Source organism: Pseudophryne corroboree, chromosome 2, assembly GCF_028390025.1.
Source record: "Pseudophryne corroboree isolate aPseCor3 chromosome 2, aPseCor3.hap2, whole genome shotgun sequence".
NCBI classification, from domain to species: domain Eukaryota; kingdom Metazoa; phylum Chordata; class Amphibia; order Anura; family Myobatrachidae; genus Pseudophryne; species Pseudophryne corroboree.
In genome coordinates, this window is record NC_086445.1 from 397,787,813 (window position 1) to 397,814,045 (window position 26,233).

Consider the following 26,233-nt stretch of genomic DNA (forward strand, 5'->3'; position numbering starts at 1 on the left):
AGGGACTGAAGCTAGTTCTTTTTTGGAAGAAAATTGACAGGGCCGAAATCTGAACCTTAATGGACCCCAATTTCAGGCCCATAGACACTCCTGTTTGCAGGAAATGTAGGAATCGACCCAGTTGAATTTCCTCCGTCGGGCCTTACTGGCCTCGCACTACGCAACATATTTTCGCCAATTGCGGTGATAATGTTTTTGCGGTTACATCCTTCCTGGCTTTTGATCAGGATAGGGATGACTTCATCCGGAATGCTTTTTTTCCTTCAGGATCCGGTGTTCTACCGCCATGCCGTCAAACGCAGCCGCGGTAAGTCTTGGAACAGACAGGGTCCTTGCTGGAGCAGGTCCCTTCTTAGAGGTAGAGGCCACGGATCCTCCGTGAGCCTCTCTTGAAGTTCCGGTTACCAAGTCCTTTTTGGCCCATCCGGAGCCACGAATATAGTGCTTACTCCTCTCCATCTTATCAATCTCAGTACCTTGGGTATGAGAGGCAGATGAGGGAACACATACACTGACTGGTACACCCACGGTGTTACCAGAGCGTCTACAACTATTGCCTGAGGGTCTCTTGACCTGGCGCAATACCTGTCGAGTTTTTTAATCATGTGGACGACTTCTGGGTGAAGTCCCCACTCTCCCGGGTGGAGGTCGTGCTGAGGAAGTCTGCTTCCCAGTTGTCCACTCCCGGAATGAATACTGTTGACAGTGCTATCACATGATTTTCCGCCCAGCGGAGAATCCTTGCAGCTTCTGCCATTGCCCTCCTGCTTCTTGTGCCACCCTGTCTGTTTACGTGGGTGACTGCCATGATGTTGTCCGACTGGATCAACACCGGCTGACCTTGAAGCAGAGGTCTCGCTAAGCTTAGAGCATTGTAACTGGCCCTTAGCTTCAGGATATTTATGTGAAGTGATGTATCCAAGCTTGACCCTAAGCCCTGGATATTCCTTCCCTGTGTGACTGCTCCCCAGCCTCGCAGGCTGGCATCCGTGGTCACCAGGACCCAGTCCTGAATGCCGAATCTGCGGCCCTCTAGAAGATGAGCACTCTGCAACCACCACAGGATGGATACCTTTGTCCTTGGTGACAGGGTTATCCGCTGATGCATCTGAAAATGCGACCCGGACCATTTGTCCAGTAGGATCCACTGGAAAGTTCTTGCGTGGAATCTAACGAATGGGATTGCTTCGTAGGAAGCCACCATTTTTTCCCAGAACCCTTGTGCATTGATGCACTGAGACTTGGTTCGGTTTTAGGAGGTTCCTGATTAGCTCGGATAACTCCCTGGCTTTATCTTCCGGGAGAAACACCTTTTTTCTGGACTGTGTCCAGGATCATCCCTAGGAAACAGAAGACAAGTAGTCGGAACCAGCTGCGATTTTGGAATATTGAGAACCCAATCGTGCTGCCGCAACACTACCTGAGATAGTGCTACACCGACCTCCAACTGTTCCCTGGATCTTACCCTTATCAGGGAATTGTCCAAGTAAGGGATAACTAAAATTTACTTCCTTCGAAGGGATATCATTTCGTCCATTACCTTGGTAAAGACCCGGGGTGCCGTGGACCATCCCTACGGCAGCGTCTGAACTGATAGTGACAGTTCTGTACCATAACCTGAGGTACCCTTGGTGAGAAGGGTAAATTTTGACATGAAGGTAAGCATCCTTGATGTCCCGAGACATCATGTAGTCCCCTTCTTCCAGGTTCGCAATCACTGCTCTGAGTGACTCAATCTTGAATTTGAACCTCTGTATGTAAGTGTTCAAAGATTTTAGATTTTAGAATCGGTCTCACCGAGCCGTCTGGCTTCGGTACCACAATAGTGTGGAATAATACCCCGTTCCTTGTTGCAGGAGGGGTACCTTGATTATCACCTGCTGGGAATACAGCTTGTGAATGGCTTCCAAAACTGCCTCCCTGTCAGAGGGAGACGTCGGTAAAGTCGACTTTTGGAAACGGCGAGGGGGAGACGTCTCGAATTCCAATATGTACCCCTGAGATATTACCTGAAGGATCCAGGGGTCTACTTGCGAGTGAGCCCACTGGGCACTGAAATTCATTGAGAACGGGCCCCCACCGTGCCTGAGCTTGTAAAGCCCTAGCGTCATACTGAGGGCTTGGCAGAGGCGGGAAAGGGTTTCTGTTCCTGGGAACTGGCTGATCTCTGCAGCCTTTTTCCTCTCCCTCTGTCACGAGCAGAAAAGAGGAACCTTTTGTCCGCTTGCCAACAAAGGACTGCGCCTGATAATACGGCGTCTTATTTCGAGAGGCGACCTGGGGTACAAACGTGGATTTCCCAGCTGTTGCCGTGGCCACCAGGTATAAAAGACCGACCCCAAATGTCCCCTTTCAAAGGCAATACTTCCAAATGCCGTTTGGAATCCGCATCACCTGACCATTTTACTGGTAGAATTGGACAACGCACTTATACTTGATGCCAGTCGGCAATTATTCTGCTGTGCATCATGCATATATAGAAATGCATCTTTTAAATGCTCTATAGGCAATAATATACTATCCTTATCTAGGATATCAATATTTCCAGTCAGGGAATCCGACCATGCCAACCCAGCACTGCACCTCCAGGCTGAGGCGATAGCTGGTCGCAGTATAACACCAGTATGTGTGTAAATACCTTTTTTGGATACCCTCCTGCTTTCTATCAGCAGGATCCTTAAGGGCGGCCATCTCATGAGAGGGTAGAGCCCTTGTTCTTACAAGCGTGTGAGCGCCTTATCCCCCCTAGGGGGTGTTTCCCAATGCATCCTAACCTCTGGCGGGAAAGGGTATGCAGCCAATACTTTTTAAGAAATTATTAATTGTTATCGGGGGGAAACCCACGCATCATCACACACCTCATTTTATTTCTCAGATTCAGGAAAACTACATGTAGTTTTTCCCTCACCGAACATAATACCCCTTTTTTGGTGGTACTCGTATTATCAGAAATGTATAAAAACATTTTCCATTGTCTCAATCATGTAACGTGTGGCCCTACTGGAAATCACGGTTGTCTCTTCACCGTCGGCACAGGAGTCAGTATCCGTGTCGGCGTCTGTATCTGCCATCTGAGGTAACGGCCGCTTTAGAGCCCCTGACGGCCTATGAGACGTCTGGACAGGCACAAGCTGAGTAGCCGGCTGTCTCATGTCAACCACTGTTTTTTTATATAGAGCTGACACTGTCACGTAATTTTCAACAGTACATCCACTCAGGTGTCGACCCCCTAGGGGGTGACATCACTGTTACAGACACTCTGCTCCGTCTCCACATAATTTTTCTCCTCATACATGTCGACACAAACGTACCGACACACAGCACACACACAGGGAATGCTCTGATAGAGGACAGGACCCCACTAGCCCTTTGGGGAGACAGAGGGAGAGTATGCCAGCACACACCAGAGCGCTATATATATACACAGGGATAACCTTATATAAGTGTTTTTCCCCTTATAGCTGCTGTATGTTTTAATACTGCGCCTAATTAGTGCCCCCCTCTCTTTTTTTAACCCTTTCTGTCTGCAGGGAAGAGCCAGGGAGCTTCCCTCCAACTGAGCTGAGGGAAAATGGCGCCAGTGTGCTGAGGAGATAGGCTCCGCCCCCTTTTCGGCGGCCTTATCTCCCGGTTTTTTGTATATTCTGGCAGGGGTTAAATGCATCCATATAGCCCAGGAGCTATATGTGATGCATTTTTTGCCATGTAAGGTATTTCTGTAATGTTTTATTGCGTCTCAGGGCGCCCCCCCCCAGCGCCCTGCACCCTCAGTGACCGGAGTATGAAGTGTGCTGAGAGCAATGGCGCACAGCTGCAGTGCTGTGCGCTACCTTATTGAAGACAGGAACGTCTTCTGCCGCCGATTTTCCCGGACCTCTTCGCTCTTCTGGCTCTGTAAGGGGGCCGGCGGCGCGGCTCCGGGACCCATCCAGGCTGGACCTGTGATCGTCCCTCTGGAGCTAATGTCCAGTAGCCAAGAAGCCCAATCCACTCTGCAGTCAGGTGAGTTCGCTTCTTCTCCCCTTAGTCCCTCGATGCAGTGAGCCTGTTGCCAGCAGGTCTCACTGAAAATAACAAACCTAAACTAAAACTTTCACTAAGAAGCTCAGGAGAGCCCCTAGTGTGCACCCTTCTCGTCGGGCACAGAAATCTAACTGAGGCTTGGAGGAGGGTCATAGGGGGAGGAGCCAGTGCACACCAGTTAGTCCTAAAGCTTTCTTTAGATGTGCCCAGTCTCCTGCGGAGCCGCTATTCCCCATGGTCCTTACGGAGTCCCCAGCATCCACTTAGGACGTTAGAGAAATAAAAGTTAAATGTGGATTTATATATATTTGGCTACTGATCTTGCAGACCTAACTGATCTGCACAACAGGAAATTTTCTGTACTATACCCTCATAGACATGTCCTGTTACTCCACAGTTGTGAAATTACTTCAAAAATGAGATTCTGATTCAAAGTTAACTGATTTTTTGTGATGTGCTAATGCTCTGCAATGTCTGTACCTTATTCTCCAGACTGTTGAATAAAAATTACTTTATAAGAAAAAAAATAAAGGTATCAGCTTGATGAATAAGCTGAATTAATGAGAACAGATTAGGCTAGTCTGTCATTTAAGGCAGCAGAGCCTGGGTTAAAAATAAGGCACCTGTGTTTAAACATCCCATAACAAATATGGCCTCCTCACGGGAGCGGAATTCAGGGAGAAGGTTTGGGTTACACCAAATAAAAAATATAGAATTCTTGATAAATGGGATTTTAATATCCTTTTCCAGCTAGGGACGGTTTTAAATAGGGAAGTGCCTCCCAAAATAGATACGCATATCATTTGATAGTGCAAAAATCTATACGGTATCTGCCGTTAACATCAAAAGAGGACTGGTATTCAGAAAAACCATAATGTCTCTATCTGAAGCAGTCATAAGGCCAGCCATGACCTCAGTTTGCATGGAAGGCTACAGCCACGCCACAATGGATATGCCCAATCTCACTTGATCTTGGAAGCTGAGCAGTGTTGGGCCTGGGTAGTTCTTGGATGTAAGACCACCTGGGAATACCAGGTGCTGTAGGTAAAATGGGTGTTCTGGGCTGGTAACAGGCAGCAATAGATGGATGCTCGCAGGGCAGTTTGCTTACATTCCCAGGGTGGGACATGAAAAGCGGAGTCAGAATCAAAGAAGGTTCTAGGAACCTAAACTTTGGCTGGAACTATCTATTGAGTAAAGAGTTAACAGATATTTGGGAGTCAAAGGCAGACTTTAAGAGGATCACGTTCCTTCCACATATAGCCCCTGGTTAGGGGTCTGGTTTTCAGCCTTATCAGTCGAAAAGGAAAAGAAAAAAGGGTCATAACAGCGACCGGAGGTCCAGCTTCTAAACAAGAGGATAAGCCATCAGCATGATGGTGCTGGCCTCCTTCTGGGGAATCCCAGGGTAGGGGGCCGACTTCTCCAGTTGGCACAGATGGATGCAAGAAGCGGTATCTCTAGTTTATGCTTTTCTTTCAAAAAGCATCTTCCTCAAAGGTTCTTCTGTCCAGTCCGACTCGGGTAGAGGCGAGGGCGAGGGATTTGCAGGAAGCAGTTCAGAAATTGCTTTTGTCAGGAATAGGCATCCGATAACCCATACGCAATGGGGGTTTACTCCAAACTGGTTTTGAGTCAGAAGGATCCTTGGCTCCATTCTCAATCTCAAAAAGCCTAAACAGTTTAGTTGGGGTACCACGGTTCACATGGAGACAATGCACTCCATAGTTGGGCAGGGAGCCAGTAGATTACATAGCATTCCTGGGTAAATCAGGATGCTTACCTATAGGCTCCTATAGCACTGTCTGGCAGAGTTATCTCAAGGTTTACCATCCTTCAGCAACATTTCAGTTAGGCCTTACCTTTTGGGTTAGCCATAGCTCCAGAGTATTTACCAATATGATTATGGCGGTTTATCTCCATAAGCAGGGGATAAGAAAATTGCCATACCTCAACCACCTTTTTGTATCCTGGCAAAATACAGGAAAGGCTTCTGTGCCATCCCCAACAGACAATAACTTGTCTGCAGAGGCACGGGTGGTTCATAAATTGGCAAAGTTATCTCTGGTTCCATGACAACGGATGACTAACGGTGGGGCTGTACTGAATTAAAGTCTGCAGAAAATATTTACCTTGGAACAAGACAATATAATTTCACGCAGCAATGCGAATGATAGGTTTGATGGTGTCAACAGTAGACATGGTGGAGTATGCACAATTCCACTCAAGAACTCTCCAGCATCTGTTTCTATCTACAGCTGCATCACACTGGTCATGTCCAATCTCATATGGTGTTGGAAGTTTAGCATTGTTGTGCCTGGTTAAATTCTCTGATAGGAGACCACCTGTGAATAAGCAGGTGGTATAGGTGGGCTAGATGGAAAATAGACAAACAGTACATGGTACTGTCAGAAAAGGTAAGAAGGTCATGAGCCTGGTGGCTACATACATCCCATCTAGACAAGAGTACACCTTTTTGAATATCAGGGAGATCCTGACAACAAATGCCAGTCTTCAGGGGGGGGGGGGACGCATTGTCCGGAAGATGATGATTCTAGGGACTATGAACCACAGAAGAAAATTGCCTGCTAATAAACCTGTTAGCACTTCTGGCCATGTACATGGTCCTGATTCAGGCACAGGACGCTCCTAAAGGAAAACCAGTCCAGATCCGCAGGGACAAGGCAACGGCAGTAGTATACCTCAACTTTCAGAGAGGAACGCGCGGCTAAACAGCAAGGAAGGAGGTCACATACTAAAGTGAGCAGAACTCCATCTTCCAGCCTTGTCCGCAGTGTTCGTTCCGAGAGACCTAAACTGGAGAGCAGACTCTCTCAGTTGACATGCCATTCAGGTAAGCAAATGGGCTTTGCACCCAGAAGTCGTTTCAGACTCGGTTAGACAAGTGGGCCAGAGATAGATCTCATCGAGTTCCATCTGAACAACAAAAAGCCCATAGTCGGATCAGGAACAAAGGATCAGGGAGTGATCTCTGTGAACGTCTTTCAATGGGAATTTCATTTCACTTATGTATTTTCTCAAATCATCCTGCACCAGGATAGCGAGGAAAATACAACTTAAGTGCCGGGATTCTAATAAATCCGTTCTGGCCCAGAAGGTGTTGATAAATAAGAGTCGCAGAAAATGTCAAATGCCATTTCTGCTTCCTCAACGCCCAGGTCTACTAATGCAGGGTCCTTGTTATCACAGACATCTGGATCGACCATCTTGACGACATGGCTCTAGAAATCTATATCCTGAAATCAAGAGGATTCTCACAGGTAAATCAAACAATGCTCAGAGCAAGGAAAACTTAATTGGCTCGTATTTATCACCAAATATAACAAGTCTATATTTATTGGTGCAATGAAAGTTATGAACCCAAAATCTTTCAGCGTTTCCAGGGTTCTAGCATTCTTTCAGGCAGGAATGGATAAAGGTTTAAGGATGGCTTCATTGAGAGCGCAAGTGTCAGCATTTACTGCATGGTTCTGAAAGAAAATTGACAATTTTCAGGATGTGCGCACTTGTTCCAGGGAACAGCTAAAGTTCTCTTTCGGCTGACTATGGCATCAGCTAGAAGAGTATCAGATTTAGGAGCATGGTTATGTAAATCTCCTTTTCTGATGTTTATCCACATAAAGTAGTTCTCAGAACTAGATCTGGGTATCTTCCTAAGGTGGGGTCTGAACTCCACCTTAATGAAGAAAATGTAGTCCCGGTTTTTCAGGTATCGGGACTTTCTTCGGGAGATGCGTCGCTGGCCGTAGTCCGAGCATTAAGGATCTACGTGGATTGTACCAGTGCCATCAGACAGACAGATTCTATCTTCATTCTCTACGAATTTTACATGAGAGGATGGCCTGCTACTAAACAGACGCCAGCAAGATGGCTTCGAATGACTATTTCTGAAGCATATTCTCAAGCTGATCTCCCTGTTCCGGCTAATGTCTCTGCTCACTCTACTCGTAAGGTAGGTCCTTCATGGGCAGCACAACATGGTGCTTCAACAGAACAGATATGTAGTGCAGCCACATGGTCTTAAATTAACACATTCATTAGACATTATGCCTTGGATACTTTTGCCTCGCCAGATTATGACCCCTTTGACGAAGTCCATAGTGACGAAACCGGTAGGGGTGAGGCCCAGCATGAGGATCACCGTGCAGCAGGGAAGCACCCTTCAGATGCGGTGAAGTCCAGTTTATTTTATGCATATGTGTTATACTTACGGTGGTTGATACCGCCGCTTGTGGTACGTGTTCTAAGCTGTGTGTGTGTCGAATCTTTAAAAAAAATAAGATTTTACTTACCGATAAATCTATTTCTCGTAGTCCGTAGTGGATGCTGGGACTCCGTAAGGACCATGGGGAATAGCGGCTCCGCAGGAGACAGGGCACAAGAATAAAAGCTTTAGGATCAGGTGGTGTGCACTGGCTCCTCCCCCTATGACCCTCCTCCAAGCCTCAGTTAGGATACTGTGCCCGGACGAGCGTACATAATCAGGAAGGATATTGAATCCCGGGTAAGACTCATACCAGCCACACCAATCACACCGTACAACTTGTGATCTGAACCCAGTTAACAGTATGATAACAACGAAGGAGCCTCTGAAAAGATGGCTCACAACAACAATAACCCGATTTAGTTAACAATAACTATGTACAAGTATTGCAGACAATCCGCACTTGGGATGGGCGCCCAGCATCCACTACGGACTACGAGAAATAGATTTATCGGTAAGTAAAATCTTATTTTCTCTGACGTCCTAGTGGATGCTGGGACTCCGTAAGGACCATGGGGATTATACCAAAGCTCCCAAACGGGCGGGAGAGTGCGGATGACTCTGCAGCACCGAATGAGAGAACTCCAGGTCCTCCTCAGCCAGGGTATCAAATTTGTAGAATTTAGCAAACGTGTTTGCCCCTGACCAAGTAGCTGCTCGGCAAAGTTGTAAAGCCGAGACCCCTCGGGCAGCCGCCCAAGATGAGCCCACTTTCCTTGTGGAATGGGCTTTTACAGATTTTGGCTGTGGCAGGCCTGCCACAGAATGTGCAAGCTGAATTGTACTACAAATCCAACGAGCAATAGTCTGCTTAGAAGCAGGAGCACCCAGCTTGTTGGGTGCCTACAATATAAACAGCGAGTCAGACTTTCTGACTCCAGCCGTCCTGGAAACATATATTTTCAGGGCCCTGACAACGTCAAGTAACTTGGAGTCCTCCAAGTCCCTAGTAGCCGCAGGCACCACAATAGGTTGGTTCATGTGAAAAGCAGAAACCACCTTAGGGAGAAATTGAGGACGAGTCCTTAATTCTGCCCTGTCAGAATGAAAAATTAAGTAAGGGCTTTTATATGATAAAGCCGCCAATTCTGACACACGCCTGGCTGAAGCCAGGGCTAACAGCATCGTCACCTTCCATGTGAGATATTTTAAGTCCACAGTGGTGAGTGGTTCAAACCAATGTGACTTAAGGAACCTCAAAACAACATTGAGATCCCAAGGTGCCACTGGAGGCACAAAAGGAGGTTGTATATGCAGTACCCCTTTTACAAATGTCTGAACTTCAGGTACTGAAGCCAGTTCTTTCTGGAAGAAAATCGACAGGGCCGAAATTTGAACCTTAATGGACCCTAATTTTAGGCCCATAGACAGTCCTGTTTGCAGGAAATGGAGGAAACGACCCAGTTGAAATTCCTCTGTAGGGGCCTTCTTGGCCTCACACCACGCAACATATTTTCGCCAAATGCGGTGATAATGTTTTGCGGTTACATCCTTCCTGGCTTTGACCAGGGTAGGGATGACTTCATCTGGAATGCCTTTTTCCTTCAGGATCCGGCGTTCAACCGCCATGCCGTCAAACGCAGCCGCGGTAAGTCTTGGAACAGACAAGGCCCCTGCTGGAGCAGGTCCTTTCTTAGAGGTAGAGGCCACGGGTCTTCGTGAGCATCTCTTGAAGTTCCGGGTACCAAGTCCTTCTTGGCCAATCCGGAACCACGAGTATCGTTCTTACTCCTCTCCTTCTTATGCTTCCCAGTACTTTTGGTATGAGAGGCAGAGGAGGGAACACATACACTGACTGGTACACCCACGGTGTCACCAGAGCGTCCACCGCTATTGCCTGAGGGTCCCTTGACCTGGCGCAATATCTGTCTAGTTTTTTGTTTAGACGTGACGCCATCATGTCCACCTTTGGTTTTTCCCAACGGTTTACAATCAGGTGGAAGACTTCTGGGTGAAGTCCCCACTCTCCCGGGTGAAGGTCGTGTCTGCTGAGGAAGTCTGCTTCCCAGTTGTCTACTCCCGGAATGAACACTGCTGACAGAGCTATCACATGATTTTCCGCCCAGCGAAGAATCCTTGCAGCTTCTGCCATTGCCCTCCTGCTTCTCGTGCCGCCCTGTCTGTTTACGTGGGCGACTGACGTGATGTTGTCCGATTGGATCAATACCGCCTGACCCTGAAGCAGGGGTTTCGCTTGACTTAGGGCATTGTAAATGGCCCTTAGTTCCAGAATGTTTATATGAAGAGCTGTTTCCATGCTTGACCACAAGCCCTGGAAATTTTTTCCCTGTGTGACTGCCCCCCAGCCTCTCAGGCTGGCGTCCGTGGTCACCAGGACCCAATCCTGAATGCCAAATCTGCGGCCCTCTAGTAGATGAGCACTCTGCAGCCACCACAGAAGAGACACCCTTGTCCTTGTCGACAGGGTTATCCGCTGATGCATCTGAAGATGCGATCCGGACCATTTGTCCAGTAGATCCCACTGAAACGTTCTTGCATGGAATCTTCCGAATGGAATTGCTTCGTAAGAAGCCACCATTTTTCCCAGGACCCTCGTGCACTGATGCACTGACACCTGGCCTGGTTTTAGGAGGTTCCTGACTAGCTCGGATAACTCCCTGGTCTTCTCCTCCGGGAGAAACACCTTTTTCTGGACTGTGTCCAGAATCATTCCTAGGAACAGTAGACGTGTCGTTGGAATCAGCTGCGATTTTGGAATATTTAGGATCCACCCGTGCTGACGTAACACTACCTGAGATAGTGCTACTCCGACTTCTAACTGTTCCCTGGACCTTGCCCTTATCAGGAGATCGTCCAAGTAAGGGATAATTAAGACGCCTTTTCTTCGAAGAAGAATCATCATTTCGGCCATTACCTTGGTAAAGACCCGAGGTGCCGTGGACAACCCAAACGGCAGCGTCTGAAACTGATAATGACAGTTTTGTACTACAAACCTGAGGTACCCTTGGTGAGACGGGTAGATTGGGACGTGGAGATAAGCATCCTTGATGTCCAGAGACACCATATAGTCCCCTTCTTCCAGGTTTGCTATCACCGCTCTGAGTGATTCCATCTTGAATTTGAACCTCTTTATGTAAGTGTTCAGGGATTTCAGATTTAAAATTGGTCTCACCGAGCCGTCCGGCTTCGGTACCACAAACAGCGTGGAATAATACCCCTTTCCCTGTTGTAGGAGGGGTACCTTGATTATCACCTGCTGGGAATACAGCTTGTGAATGGCTTCCAAAACTGCCTCCCTGTCGGAGGGAGACTTTGGTAGAGCAGACTTCAGGAACCGGTGTCTGAGTCTGCTTGTAAAGCCCCAGCGTCATGCTGAAGACTTGGCAGAAGCAGGGGAGGGCTTCTGCTCCTGGGAAGCGGCTGCATGGTGCAGTCTTTTTCCCCTTCCTCTGCCCCGGGGCAGGAAGGAATGGCTCGCTTGTACTTATGGGAACGAAAGGACTGAGTTTGAAAAGACTGTCTTTTTCTGCTGATGTGAAGTGACCTGGGGTAAAAAGGTGGATTTTCCAGCCGTTGCCGTGGCCACCAGGTCCGATAGACCAGCCCCAAATAACTCCTCCCCTTTATACGGCAATACTTCCATATGTCGTTTGGAATCCGCATCGCCTGACCACTGTCGCGTCCATAACGCTCTTCTGGCAGAAATGGACATAGCACTTACTCTTGATGCCAGGGTGCAAATATCCCTCTGTGCATCACGCATATATAGTAATGCATCCTTCAAATGCTCTATAGTTAACAGTATATTGTGCCTATCCAGGGTATCAATATTTTCAGTCAGGGAATCCGACCACGCGACGCCAGCACTGCACATCCAGGCTGAAGCGATTGCTGGTCGCAGTATAACACCAGTATGTGTGTATATACTTTTAAGAATATTTTCCAGCCTTCTATCTGCTGGTTCTTTGAGGGTGGCCGTATCAGGAGACGGTAACGCTACTTGTTTAGATAAACGTGTGAGCGCCTTATCTACCCTAGGGGGTGTTTCCCAACGTGTCCTAACCTCTAACAGGAAAGGATATAGTGCCAATAATTTTTTAGAAATTAGCAGTTTTTTGTCGGGGGAAACCCACGCTTTATCACACACCTCATTTAACTCATCTGACTCAGGGAAAACTATTGGTAGTTTTTTCACACCCCACATAATACCCTTCTTTGTGGTACTTGTAGTGTCAGAAATGTTCAATGCTTCCTTCATTGCCGTGATCATGTAACGTGTGGCCCTACTGGACATTACGTTTGTCTCCTCACTGTCGACACTAGACTCAGTATCTGTGTCTGGGTCTGTGTCGACCCACTGAGGTAACGGGCGTTTTAGGGCCCCTGACGGTGTCTGAGACGCCTGGACAGGCACTAATTGATTTGCCGGCTGTCTCATGTCATCAACCGTTCTTTGCAAAGTGCTGACATTATCACTTAATTCTTTAAATACGATCATCCAGTCAGGTGTCGACTCCCTAGGAGGTGACATCACTAACCCAGGCAATTGCTCCGCCTCCACATCATTTTCCTCCTCATACATGTCGACACACACGTACCGACACACAGCACACACACCGGGAATGCTCTGATAGAGGACAGGACCCCACAAGCCCTTTGGAGAGACAGAGGGAGAGTCTGCCAGCACACACCAAGCGCTATATATATATATATATATATATATATATATATATATACAGGGATAACCTTATATAAGTGTTATTCCCTTATAGCTGCTGTTTATATAGTTTTTAGCTGCCAATAGTGCCCCCCCTTCTCTTTTTTACCCTGATTCAGTAGCAAGTCTGCAGGGGAGAGTCAGGGAGCCGTCCTTCCAGCGGAGCTGTGAGGGAAAATGGCGCTTGTGTGCTGAGGAGATAAGGACGTCGTGAAGGGGCGGAGCCTATCTCCCGCTTTTTCTGTAAAAAATGGCAGGGGTGAAAATACATCCATATAGCCCAAGAGCTATATGTGATGTATTCTTTAGCCAACCTAAGGTATTATCTGTTATATTGCGTCTCAGGGCGCTCCCCCCCAGCGCCCTGCACCCTCAGTGACCGGTGTGTGAAGTGTGCTGAGAGCAATGGCGCACAGCTGCGGTGCTGTGCGCTACCTTAGTCTGAAGACAGGATCGTCTTCTGCCGCCGATTTCACCGGACCTCTTCGCTCTTCTGGCTCTGTAAGGGGGCCGGCGGCGCGGCTCCGGGACCCATCCAGGCTGAACCTGTGATCGTCCCTCTGGAGCTAATGTCCAGTAGCCTAAGAAACCCGATCCACTCTGCACGCAGGTGAGTCCGTTTCTTCTCCCCTTAGTCCCACGATGCAGTGAGCCTGTTGCCAGCAGGACTCACTGAAAATAAAAAACCTAAAATATACTTTTATTCTAAGCAGCTCAGGAGAGCCACCTAGCCTGCACCCTTCTCGTTCGGGCACAAAAATCTAACTGAGGCTTGGAGGAGGGGCCAGTGCACACCACCTGATCCTAAAGCTTTTATTCTTGTGCCCTGTCTCCTGCGGAGCCGCTATTCCCCATGGTCCTTACGGAGTCCCAGCATCCACTAGGACGTCAGAGAAAAAAATAATCAAAATTTTAAATACAGTTATGCACTATGGAGCGCTCCTCTTTTTGATTGAATTACAGATTTAACTACCAACTGTGGATACTGGTGTGTAAAGGGAGCTGCCGATCTTAAGAATCTGAGTGCAAAAGGAGACATATTGGAATCCATTGGATGTTGTGGATGGTCTACCTTTTTAACAACTGAAGCTGGGACTTGTTGTTCTACAATGGACTTGCAAGGTGGACTGGTATATATATCACACATACAAAACAACCTCTGCTGCTGCAATATCAGCTCTAGATATTGTTCATCAGTTTAGGAACTGCTCATCATAAACAGATACATATGATAAATTCTCTTGGTATCACCCAGGCATTTATCAATATTCTGCCATCATAATAAAAGTCCATACTAATTTGAGATCTTGATCCCTTAGATCCACTTAACCAAAAAAAAATCTACCAGAAGACTCACTAGCAATAGGTGAAAGCTTCTTTAATCGCATTTAAAAATGTGTACTGGCTAAGAAACACTAAAAGGTAGAAAACCAAAAAAACAAAAACAAAACCATGTAGATATTTGGATCACAATGTAGATTCAGTCTTTTTACAATATACTGTACACTGCTTAGCATCCACGATCAGACAGATTAAGCATATCCAGTTTGGTATGGCTGAAGTTTGGTATATTTTACTTGACGGACTGAACACATACCGATGCAGATACAATTAACAAGTCCAGGGTGTAGCCCACAATTCCTTAATTGGCAATTAGCCCAATTAGACAACACACAGAATATGAGGCATGCTGAATGCACTATAAGGAAAGTGATCTTTAACCACTTCAATACAGGTACAGCTTCTTGCATCCTTACTTCTATACATGCCACAAATACTGTAAATGAGGTTTCTTATAAGTTCTTCCTAGCTCCAATGCAGGAAACACAATGCAGCATAGGATGGTTACCAGACTACACATTCTGACTAACACTATATTAATAAAGAGCCCTCTATGAGGACTCACCTCTTTTTTGGGCACATACAGGCTTTTGGGGAGAAGGTTCTCTTTCATATTGCCATAGGCTTGTAGCATAAATTGGAGGGAACAGCAGTTCTATTATTTCTCGGTGCAAGGCACCATTTTCTCTGCCTCTGACCCCTAACTTGGGGCGGGCGTATGCTCAGACCATCTTCCTGGGACAGCCACCAGTCATCACATGCACCTCTGCCAGCTGCTCTGCAGGGCCAGAGCCAGGAAGCATAGAAACATACAGACAGGCACTTACTTGACTGGCCTTTAAAACTGCCATGCACCAGCCTCTCCCCAGGGTGCCACCCCATCCAGACTGCGACTACCAAGAGGCGCATACGCTGGATATAGATAATGAGGTAAGCCCTTGGAACAAAATAACAAACAACTACACTGTCCTGACTAGGAGACAGGGAAAAAAGACTGAGGAGAAAAGGGAGTAGCTCTATATATACACGTTATGTTAAGAACTTACCATTGATAACGGTATTTCTCCTAAGTCCACAGGATAACAATGGGATATGATGGAGTGACAGCGGATTGGCACCAAATGATCACAAGCTATCGGGCCTCCCAGGATGCAACGGGCCCGTCCATATATCCCCGCCCACTGGCTCAGGCAAATCAGTTGGATTCCAAAGCATTTAGGCAGGAGCATCATGTACAGCCCTAATCAGGCGAGAACACACATGAACACCCTTCCGCACAAGAAGGAAGAGGTTAGTGAGTAACAAGATCCTCAAATTAGGTGCGTGAGGGTGGGATCCCTGTGGACTTAGGAGACATACCGTTATCAACGGTAAGTTCTCACCATAACATATATTTCTCCGGCAGGGTCCACAGGTTATCCACAGGATAACAATGGGATTTCCCAAAGCAATTTTACTGGTGGGGACGCTCCTGATTGGACAGGAGAACCTTTCGCCCGAATTCAGCATCATGAGAGGCAAAAGTATCCAAGCATAATGTCTAATGAATGTGTTAATGGACGAATACGTGGCTGCCTTACATATCTGTTCTGCTGAAGTACCATGTTGTGCTGCCTATGAAGGACCTACCTTACGAGTAGAGTGAACAGAGACATTAGCCGGAACAGGGAGATCCACTTGAGAGTATGTTTACGAAATAGTCATTCGAAAGCCCTCTAGCAAGCGTCTATTTAGTAGCAGGCCATCCTCTCTTGTGAATTCCGTAGAAAATGGAGAGAATCTGTCTTTCTGATGGCACTTGTGCGATCCACGTATATCCTTAATGCTCGGACTATGTCCCGCGACGCATCTCCTGCAGAAAATCCCGATACCTGAAAAACCGGGACTACATTCTCTTTATTAAGGTGGAATTTAGATACCACCTTAGGAAGATAACCAGACCTAGTTCTGAGAACTGCTTTATCTGGATAAAAAAAAAAAACAGAAAAGGAGAACAATATTACAGTGCTCCTAAATCTGATACTCTTCTAGCTGACGCCATAGCCAGTAGGAAGAGAACTTTAGCTGTCAACCATTGAAGATCTACTTTATTAAGTGGTTCAAATGGAGCAACTTGAAGGGCTTTGAGGACTAGACCTAAGTCCCAAGGCACTATAGGAGGAGCAAAAGGAGGTTGAATGTGCAGCATTCCGTGGAAAAAGTATGCACTTCCTGTAAATTGGCAATTTTTCTTTTGGAACCCTACAGTCAATGCTGATACTTCTACTCTCAAGGAAGCCACCTTCAAACCCTTATCCATTCCTGCATGAAAGAAATAAGACCCAGGAAACTTGGAAAGATTTTGGATGTATATTCCTTTCACTGCACCATGAATATAGGCCTGCCATATTCGGTGATAAATGCGAGCTGAGGAGGGTTTCCTTGCTCTGTGTAATGTTTGAATTTACCTGTAGCGAGAATCCTCTTGACTTCAGGATAGAGGTTTCAAGAGCCACGCCGTCAACGATAGTCGATCCAGATGCCTGTGATAACAAGGACCCTGCATTAGTAGATCATTCTCTGTAGATCTGTGTACCATTGCCTTCTGGGCCAAGCCGTAGCTATTAGAATCACGGCACCCTTTGCATCTTTTATCTTCCTCACCACCCTGGTAGCAGGATGATCGGAGGAAATAGATACGCCAGATGAAACTCCCATTTCACTGACAAGGCGTCCAAAAAGGTTGCTCCGGGATCCTTTGTTCTTGCCCCGTATGCGGACACTTAGCTGTTTAGACGGGACGCCATGAGATCTATCTCTGAGAAAATCCGCTTCCCAGTTTAGGACTCCCGGAACGAATTCTGTGGACAATGCTGGAAGATGGAGTTCTGCACACTTTAGTATGTGACTTACCTTCTTCATTGCTGTTTGGCTGCGCGTTCCTCCCTGATGGTTGAGGTACGCCCCCGCCGTTAAATTGTCCGAGTGGATCTGGACTGGTCTTCCTTGAAGAGTGTCTTTTGCCTGAATCAGTGCCATGTATATGGCCCAAAGTTCTATCGGATTTATTGGCAGGCAACCTTCTTCTATGGTCCATTGTCTCCTGGTACCATGATCTTCCGGACACTGCTCCCCAGCCCTGGAGACTGGCATCTGTTGTCAGGCTCTCCCATCTGATATCCAAAAGATTCTCCCTTTGTCTAGATAGGATGTCTATTGCCACCAGTATAGTCTATAGACTTTCTTACCTTGAAAAGTACCATAGTCTGTTTCTTTATTGTCTGATGTATTCCATTAAATCTGGCTAGAAATCAGACGCCCGCCGAGACAGCACTGTACACATGGGTAAGCGTTGCTGCGACCCAGCGGAGAGTTGTTGGAGCGACTCTTTCCAATATGCGTGTAAGTTGCTGTTAAGAAAGATCGCTCAAAAACATAGTAAGACCATAAAAATAAAATAAGAAAGCTTAGGGCTGCCCCAGAACAGCAGCCCTCTGACCATGGTCCGGCTCCTGCCGCACTGAACAAAAAACTGATTTGCCTGAGCCAGTGGGCGGGGATATATGGACGGGTCCGTTGCATCCTGGGAGGCCTGAAAGCTTGTGATCGTTTGGTGCCAATCCGCTGTCGCTCCATCATATCCCATTGTTATCCTGTGGATAACCTGTGGACCCTGCCGGAGAAATACACTAAGTGGGTGGTCCCTGAAGTGTGAAAAAACTTCCGTTCTAGAACTAGGGGAATGGGATGCAATCCCAGAGTAATGTTTGCCATGAAGTAGTGTAGAAGAAATGATTTTAACCAATTCTGAACCAAACAGGGATCAGCCTTCAAAAGTCCATATCTGCTTTCCACGTTCTCAACCATAGTGAACAACTAGAGGAAATTGCCAATGCTGAAATATGAGATTGTTTTTAAATTGTATTTATTAAGGATATCTCCTACATAAGTCAGGGCCTCTAAAAATTTGTTCAGCTAATGAATTAGATTGAGACAACTCCTCTGATTGAAACCCTGAAGTTATCAGAGTCATCCAGGAATTAATAGCTTTAATCACCCAGGCACTGGCTAGTATTGGCCTGAGCGAGACACCAGACAGAGAAAAGATAGATTTAAGTACAGTCTCATTCGATCACTCGGATCCTTAAGGGTTACCTGTAGGAATTAGTGTTCCTCACCAGCCTGGTAATAGGAGCATCCACGGCAGGTGGAATCTCCCGAAGTTTGGTATTGTCCTCTGAAAAGGGATGCAGATACAGTGATTGCAAAAACGCGCTATGGCGCGTTTTTTACCCGTTTTTTAAGACCTGGGACTCAAGTTTCTAAAGTGGGAGGTTCCCCGGGGACGCGCTCCTCATTAGACCAATCCCTAAGGGGGATTTTTGTATGATTGCCCGATGCTGGTCCCGGGCTGAATGATGTAAAGAGGAGGTGGAGCCAGTTTCCCTTCCTCTTTGGCGCCTGGCTGCTTGGGGCGGGTGAGTGAAGGCTAGTGCCGAGTGCGGGTGATGGATGGGTTAAGACGGGAGGGGGGGGGGAGGGGGGATAGTTGCCACAGCATCTCTGGGGGGTGCTGGCAACGTGCAGGGATCGGCGTCCTCCGTGATCTAGTGGGTAAAGCTGGGCTTTGTGACTGGGGCTTCCCACGGTGCCGTCTGAGGCGGTGGCCGCGCTGCAGCTCTTGCTTTGAGGCGTTCAACCCCTCGATGCAAGAGCGCCAGCCCTGCCACCGCCTCAGACGGCACCGCTGGAGGCCCCAGTCACAAAGCCCAGCTTTACCCACTAGATCACGGAGGTCGGCGATCCCTGCACGTGTGGTGCGTTCCCTGTCTGTGTCCGGGCGCACTGTGCATAACGCGCTCTTACCGGGCGCACTGTGCATAACGCGCTCTTACCGGGCGCACTGTGCATAACGCGCTCTTACCGGGCGCACTGTGCATAACGCGCTCTTACCGGACGCACTGTGCATAACGCGCTCTTACCGGGCGCACTGTGCATAACGCGCTCTTACCGGGCGCACTGAGCATAACGCGCTCTTACCGGGCGCACTGAGCATAACGCGCTCTTACCGGATGTGTATAACGCGCTCTGCCTGGCGCAATGTGTACAACGCGCTCTGCCTGGCGCAATGTGTACAACGCGCTCTGCCTGGCGCAATGTGCACAACGCGCTCTGCCTGGCGCAATGTGCACAACGCGCTCTGCCTGGCGCAATGTGTACAACGCGCTCTGCCTGGTGCAATGTGTATAACGCGCTGTACCTGGCGCAAAGTGTATAACGTGCTCTATCTGGCGCAAAGTGTATAAGCGGCACTACTGTGTGGTCACGCCCCTTCCCCATGAAGCCTTGCCTACACTTTTCGGTCTGGGAGGTGGGACACCAATTCACTTTCAGCCTAATGGCACCAAAATGTCTAGTTACACCTCTGGTGCAGGGTGTCCTGCATGCTACACAGCCCAGCAGCATTGTCACCCCTCCCCCCACCTTGCAACACTTTTGTAGTGTCCAAACAAGATTAAGATTAAAAATAACCATCATTCCGATGGGACCTAGAAAAAATAAGAATTTACTTACCGATAATTCTATTTCTCGGAGTCCGTAGTGGATGCTGGGGTTCCTGAAAGGACCATGGGGAATAGCGGCTCCGCAGGAGACAGGGCACAAAAAGTAAAGCTTTAGGATCAGGTGGTGTGCACTGGCTCCTCCCCCTATGACCCTCCTCCAAGCCTCAGTTAGGATACTGTGCCCGGACGAGCGTACACAATAAGGAAGGATTTTGAATCCCGGGTAAGACTCATACCAGCCACACCAATCACACTGTACAACCTGTGATCTGAACCCAGTTAACAGTATGATAACAGCGGAGCCTCTGAAAAGATGGCTCACAACAATAATAACCCGATTTTTGTAACTATGTACAAGTATTGCAGATAATCCGCACTTGGGATGGGCGCCCAGCATCCACTACGGACTCCGAGAAATAGAATTATCGGTAAGTAAATTCTTATTTTCTCTATCGTCCTAGTGGATGCTGGGGTTCCTGAAAGGACCATGGGGATAATACCAAAGCTCCCAAACGGGCGGGAGAGTGCGGATGACTCTGCAGCACCGAATGAGAGAACTCCAGGTCCTCCTTAGCCAGGGTATCAAATTTGTAGGATTTTACCAACGTGTTTGCCCCTGACTAAATAGCCGCTCGGCAAAGTTGTAAAGCCGAGACCCCTCGGGCAGCCGCCCAAGATAAGCCCACCTTCCTTGTGGAATGGGCATTTACATATTTTGGCTGTGGCAGGCCTGCCACAGAATGTGCAAGCTGAATTGTATTACACATCCAACTAGCAATAGTCTGCTTAGAAGCAAGAGCACCCAGTTTGTTGGGTGCATACAGGATAACAGCAAGTCAGTTTTCCTGACTCCAGCCGTCCTGGAACCTATATTTACAGGGCCCTGACAACATCTAGCAACCTGGAGTCCTCCAAGTCCCTAGTAGGCGCAAGGCACCAAAATAAGCTGGTTCAGGTGAAACACTGACACCACCTTAGGGAGAGAACTGGGGACGAGTCCGCAGCTCTGCCCTGTCCAAATGGACAACCAGATATGGGCTTTTTTTGAGAAAAAAAAACCCACCAATTTGACACTCGCCTGGTCCAGGCCAGGGCCAAGAGCATGGTCACTTTTCATGTGAGATGCTTCAAATCCACAGATTTGACTGGTTTTAAACCAATGTGATTTGAGGAATCCCAGAACTACTTTGAGATCCCACAGTGCCACTGGAGGCACAAAAGGGGGTTGTATATGCAATACTCCCTTGACAAACTTCTGGACTTCAGGAACTGAAGCCACTTCTTTCTGGAAGAAAATCGACAGGGCCGAAATTTGAACCTTAATGGACCCCAATTTGAGGCCCATAGACACTCCTGTTTGCAGGAAATGCAGGAATCGACCGAGTTGAAATTTCTTCGTGGAGCCTTTCTGGCCTCACACCACGCAACATATTTTTGCCACATGTGGTGATAATGTTGTGCGGTCACCTCCTTTCTGGCTTTGACCAGGGTAGGAATGACCTCTTCCGGAATGCCTTTTTCCCTTAGGATCCGGCGTTCCACCGCCATGCCGTCAAACGCAGCTGCGGTAAGTCTTGGAACAGACATGGTACTTGCTGAAACAAGTCCCTTCTTAGCGGCAGAGGCCATAAGTCTTCTGTGAGCATCTCTTGAAGTTCCGGGTACCAAGTCCTTCTTTGCCAATCCGGAGCCACGAGTATAGTTCTTACTCCTCTACGTCTTATAAGTCTCAGTACCTTAGGTATGAGAAGCAGAGGATGGAACACATACACCGACTGGTACATCCATGGTGTTACCAGAACGTCCACAGCTATTGCCTGAGGGTCTCTTAACCTGGCGCAATACCTGTCCCGTTTTTTGTTCAGACGGGACGCCATCATGTCCACCTTTGGTATTTCCCAACGGTTTACAATCATGTGGAAAACTTCCGATGAAGTTTCCACTCTGCCGGGTGGAGGTCGTGCCTGCTGAGGAAGTCTGCTTCCCAGTTTCCATTCCCGGAATGAAACACTGCTGACAGTGCTATCACATGATTTTCCGCCCAGCGAAAAGTCCTTGCAGTTTTTGCCATTGCCCTCCTGCTTCTTGTGCCGCCCTGTCTATTTACGTGGGCGACTGCCGTGATGTTTTTCCCACTGGATCAATACCGGCTGACCTTGAAGCAGAGGTCTTGCTAAGCTTAGAGTATTATAAATTTACCCTTAGCTCCAGTATATTTATGTGGAGAAAAGTCTCCAGACTTGATCACACTCCCTGGAAATTTTTTCCTTGTGTGACTGCTCCCCAGCCTCTCGGGCTGGCCTCCGTGGTCACCAGCATCCAATCCTGAATGCCGAATCTGCGGCCCTCTAGAAGATGAGCACTCTGTAACCACCACAGGAGAGACACCCTTGTCCTTGGATATAGGGTTATCCGCTGATGCATCTGAAGATGCGATCCGGACCATTTGTCCAGCAGATCCCACTGAAAAATTCTTGCGTGAAATCTGCCGAATGGAATTGCTTCGTAGGAAGTCACCATCTTTACCAGGACCCTTGTGCAATGATGCACTGATTTTAGGAGGTTCCTGACTAGCTCGGATAACTCCCTGGCTTTCTCTTCCGGGAGAAACACCTTTTTCTGGACTGTGTCCAGAATCATCCCTAGGCACAGCAGACTTGTCATCGGGATCAGCTGCGATTTTGGAATATTTAGAATCCACCCATGCTGTTGTAGCAGTATCCGAGATAGTGCTACTCCGACCTCCAACTGTTCCCTGGACTTTGCCCTTATCAGGAGATCGTCCAAGTAAGGGATAATTAAGACGCCTTTTCTTCGAAGAAGAATCATCATTTCGGCCATTACCTTGGTAAAGACCCGGGGTGCCGTGGACAATCCAAACGGCAGCGTCTGAAACGGATAGTGACAGTTCTGTACCACGAACCTGAGGTACCCTTAGTGAGAAGGGCAAATTTTGGACATGGAGGTAAGCATCCCTGATGTCTCGGGACACTATATAGTCCCCTTCTTCCTGGTTCGTTATCACTGCTCTGAGTGACTCCATCTTGATTTGAACCTTTGTAAGTGTTCAAATTTTTTTAGATTTAGAATAGGTCTCACCTAGCCTTCTGGCTTCAGTACCACAATATAATGTGGAATAATACCCCTTTTCTTGTTGTAGGAGGGGTAATTTGATTATCACCTGCTGGGAATACAGCTTGTGAATTGTTTCCCATACTGCCTCCTTGTCGGAGGGAGACCTTGGTAAACCAGACTTCAGGAGCCTGCGAAGGGGAAACGTCTCGACATTCCAATCTGTACCCCTGGGATACTACATGTAGGATCCAGGGGTCCTGTACGGTCCCAGCGTCATGCTGAGAGCTTGGCAGAAGCGGTGGAACGCTTCTGTTCCTGGGAATGGGCTGCCTGCTGCAGTCTTCTTCCCTTTCCTCTATCCCTGGGCAGATATGACTCTTATAGGGACGAAAGGACTGAGGCTGAAAAGACGGTGTCTTTTTCTGCAGAGATGTGACTTAGGGTAAAAACGGTGGATTTTCCAGCAGTTGCCGTGGCCACCAGGTCCGATGGACCGACCCCAAATAACTCCTCTTCCTTTATACGGCAATACACCTTTGTGCCGTTTGGAATCTGCATCACCTGACCACTGTCGTGTCCATAAACATCTTCTGGCAGATATGGACATCGCACTTACTCTTGATGCCAGAGTGCAAATATCCCTCTGTGCATCTCGCATATATAGAAAATGCATCCTTTAAATGCTCTATAGTCAATAAAATACTGTCCCTGTCAAGGGTATCAATATTTTTAGTCAGGGAATCCGACCAAGCCACCCCAGCTCTGCACATCCAGGCTGAGGCGATCGCTGGTCGCAGTATAACACCAGTATGTGTGTATATACTTTTTATGATATTTTCCAGCCTCCTGTCAGCTGGCTCCTTGAGGACGGCCCTATCTATAGACGGTACCGCCACTTGTTTTGATAAGCGTGTGAGCGCCTTATCCACCCTAAGGGGTGTTTCCCAACGCGCCCTAACTTCTGGCGGGAAAGGGTATACCGCCCATAATTTTCTATCGGGGGGAACCCACGCATCATCACACACTTCATTTAATTTATCTGATTCAGGAAAAACTACGGTAGTTTTTTCACATCCCACATAATACCCTCTTTTGTGGTACTTGTAGTATCAGAAATATGTAACACCTCCTTCATTGCCCTTAACGTGTGGCCCTAATAAGGAATACGTTTGTTTATTCACCGTCGACACTGGATTCAGTGTCCGTGTCTGTGTCGACCGACTAAAGTAAACGGGCGTTTTAAAACCCCTGACGGTGTTTCTGAGACATCTGGACCGGTACTAATTGTTTGTCGGCCGTCTCATGTCGTCAACCGACCTTGCAGCGTGTTGACATTATCACGTAATTCCCTAAATAAGCCATCCATTCCGGTGTCGACTCCCTAGAGAGTGACATCACCATTACAGGCAATTGCTCCGCCTCCTCCCAACATCGTCCTCATACATGTCGACACACACGTACCGACACACAGCACACACACAGGGAATGCTCTGATAGAGGACAGGACCCACTAGCCCTTTGGAGAGACAGAGGGAGAGTTTGCCAGCACACACCAAAAACGCTATAATTATATAGGGACAACCTTATATAAGTGTTTTCCCTTATAGCATCTTTTATATATTTCTAACGCCAAATTAGTGCCCCCCCTCTCTGTTTTAACCCTGTTTCTGTAGTGCAGTGCAGGGGAGAGCCTGGGAGCCTTCCCTCCAGCCTTTCTGTGAGGGAAAATGGCGCCGTGTGCTGAGGAGATAGGCCCCGCCCCTTTTTCGGCGGGCTCGTCTCCCGCTTTTTAATGGATTCTGGCAGGGGTTAAATATCTCCATATAGCCCCCGGAGGCTATATGTGAGGTATTTTTAGCCAAAAAAAGTTTTCATTTGCCTCCCAGGGCGCCCCCCTCCCAGCGCCCTGCACCCTCAGTGACTGCCGTGTGAAGTGTGCTGAGAGGAAATGGCGCACAGCTGCAGTGCTGTGCGCTACCTTAAGAAGACTGAGGAGTCTTCTGCCGCCGATTCTGGACCTCTTCTCGTTTCAGCATCTGCAAGGGGGCCGGCGGCGAGGCTCCGGTGACCATCCAGGCTGTACCTGTGATAGTCCCTCTGGAGCTAATGTCCAGTAGCCAAAGAAGCCAATCCATCCTGCACGCAGGTGAGTTCACTTCTTCTCCCCTAAGTCCCTCGTTGCAGTGATCCTGTTGCCAGCAGGACTCACTGTAAAATAAAAAACCTAAGCTAAACTTTTCTAAGCAGCTCTTTAGGAGAGCCACCTAGATTGCACCCTTCTCGGCCGGGCACAAAAATCTAACTGAGGCTTGGAGGAGGGTCATAGGGGGAGGAGCCAGTGCACACCACCTGATCCTAAAGCTTTACTTTTTGTGCCCTGTCTCCTGCGGAGCCGCTATTCCCCATGGTCCTTTCAGGAACCCCAGCATCCACTAGGACGATAGAGAAAGACCGGTAGGACCCAAATTTTTAAAACTGAGGGGTCCCTGGGACCCACTTTTTTTTGGGCTCAGTGCGATCACTGCAGATACTTAAACTTTCTCTGTATTTAAAATCTAGCATCAGGTTTTAACCATGGCTCTTTTGAAGATTTCTCCAAAATGCTCAAATTCTGGAAAATCAGTTACATGTTTCTTCTTTCGTTTAAAGTAACAACTAGCACTAGACACTGGAACAGCAGACTCCTGAAGCTGGAGTGTGTCCCGAACCACGTCTACCAACATAGATACTCCTGATAAAGAATGCAAATCATCCTCCTAATTGGAAGTAGCTAAATTATAATCCAACTCGCCCTCTTCTTGAGAAAAAGTGGCTGAAACCTCATTACCCTGTAAATCTAATAAAGCAGATACCATTTTATTAAAAGACGCTGCCATCTCTGCTAGGCAACGTCCCACGTTCTGGGCGCATCTGGGTTTGATAGAGGTATCAGGCAAAACAGGAGGTTGTGTACTGGGTAGACTATAGTTAGCCTAAGAGTGACTTAATCCCCCCTATAGCATCTGTCATGGACCTGGCCCAATTAGGCATACCTGACTGTTCATCTGAACTTTCGGGTAACGTCCGTACCACCTTTTGGCAATTTATTCTCACATTTTGCACAAGTATAAATAAGCAACTGTTCCTTTTTTGGAACCCTTGTCATGATAGAGAGAAAGAAAGACAACGCTAACCATATAGAAACTACGTATATTTTTTCAAAAATACAGTACTGTATAACAGACCAAATCTTGCAGAGATACACTTCACACACCGGCTTAATGTAGCTTGGTTAGTAAATCACTAATA

At 47.6% G+C, this 26,233-nt stretch overlaps 1 protein-coding gene and 1 pseudogene across 5 annotated transcripts in view; one reads left to right on the forward strand and one right to left on the reverse strand.

Moving 5' to 3' along the window:
* The window catches only part of REV1 (REV1 DNA directed polymerase), a 266,941-nt gene that overhangs the window by 185,660 nt on the left and 55,048 nt on the right, over positions 1–26,233 (reverse strand). The window lies entirely within an intron of this gene.
* On the forward strand, positions 4,952–5,070 carry LOC135052379 (5S ribosomal RNA; annotated as a pseudogene).